The 1,614-nt window shown below is 62.1% G+C and overlaps 1 long non-coding RNA gene across 1 annotated transcript; it reads left to right on the forward strand.

Annotated features, from left to right (window-relative positions):
• Positions 1-7: 7 nt before the first annotated feature.
• LOC121024461 (uncharacterized) lies at positions 8-1,614 on the forward strand. Its single transcript, XR_005787705.1, has 3 exons — positions 8-119; positions 611-646; positions 1,587-1,614. It is a non-coding gene; the product is annotated as an uncharacterized LOC121024461 (long non-coding RNA).

Raw genomic sequence — 1,614 nt, forward strand, 5'->3', positions numbered from 1 at the left:
CTTCAACATGAGTCCTGTGACCTCAGACCGTGAGGGGACCTACAGGTGCTACGCCTCATCCAGCAACTCCCCCTACCTCTTGTCACACCCCAGTGACCCCCTGGAGCTGCTGGTCTCAGGTGAGGGGCCCCAGTCCTGTCCCCTGTGTGTCATCGTGGTCAGGCACCTGTCAACGGAGAAATGCTAGGCTGGGATGGGAGTGAGGGGGTCACAGAAGGAGGGGAGCGGCAGACGGGAACCTCAGCTCTCAGAGGGATGGTCACAGCAACCGCCATCCCTGCCTCCTACCCTGCCTGCTGAGGTCCTGACAGAAAGGAGGGAGGTGAGGCCAGAGGCCGACCACCCCCATCCTCCTCCAGTCTCCAGTCCTAAGAGCTCCTCACCGAGAGACACCAACACGAGAGTGGGGGAGTAGCAGAGGCGTGGATCCCTGGGGGGACCAAGATCACCAACTCTGGCACGGCTCGTGTCAGGGGTGACCACGGGGCTCCGGGGGGCTCTGAGTCTGGGCCAGATGGCGGAGGGAAAGGTGGGCTCCCACCTGGGGGACCAGCACCCTGAAGTGGGGAGCATAGAGCACCCCTCCTTACCTCTCTTTCCTGGTCCCCAGGAGGCTCTGAGGATGCACCAGTCACCCCATGGAGGGGTAAGTGGAGTCTCTGTTGGGAGATGCGGGTGGGAGGAGCTCAGCCTAGGCTTGCCTCAGTCTCTTCCTGAGATTATGGCCTGAGAAGCTCCTTCTCACCGAGACAAGTCCTCTGATTGCAAAGGGCAAGAAGGTGGCTGCACTGTGTGTGGGGTGCGGCAGGGTGGGGGGCGTGGGCACACACAGGAGGTGTCTGAGTTCACCCCCACAGACGGCAACGGGGGCTCAGCCCGAGAGTTGCTGTGCAGTCGGGGAGAGAGCAAGGCCTGCAAATCAGGTTCAGGCCCAGATCTGCTTCTCCCCCGCTGTGGGATCCTGACCAAGTCCGTTCCGTTCCGAGACCCATGGCTAACTGTCAGCACGACAGGCCTCCGTTCGCCTCCCTCAGGCCCACTGAGAGATTCCGGTGAATGCCCTCAGCATGGCCCCTTTTAGAGCTCTGGAAGGGGAGAGCCCTCCCTCCTGCCCTTGTGGATGCGTGTCCACACACACACACACACACACACACACACACACACACACACGGCACATCCACACAGGCCCCCAAGGGGTGTTGGGCCTGTGCACAGTGGGAGACAGATCTGGGCTTGGGCGGGGCGGAGATGGGTTTGGTGAACAGGTCTCCACTCTGGTGTTCTGCCAGTGGGGGAGGGGTAAGGGGACAGCATGGAAAAAACCCAAAATCCCATTAGGAAACCCACAGCCCGGGTTCCAGTCCCAGCCCTGCCGCCTCCACGCTGGGCCACCTGGGACACGTGATCAGCCTCCCTGTGCCTCACTTTCCTGTCTGTGGAGTGGGGGGGGGGGGGCGGCAGTCCCCTGCTGCGTGACCCTTGACAGGGTCAGAGGTGAATGCCCAGAGCCCAGCACGTGCCTGGCACACAGCAGGCGCCCAGTTAAATGGCATCACTGGCTCCTTCACGGTGTGGCTCTGCCCAAGGTCCCAACCGGTACCTGTACGTCCTCAT

Source organism: Herpailurus yagouaroundi, unplaced genomic scaffold (genome assembly GCF_014898765.1).
Source record: "Herpailurus yagouaroundi ecotype Mexico unplaced genomic scaffold, PumYag 65011, whole genome shotgun sequence".
Taxonomy (NCBI): domain Eukaryota; kingdom Metazoa; phylum Chordata; class Mammalia; order Carnivora; family Felidae; genus Herpailurus; species Herpailurus yagouaroundi.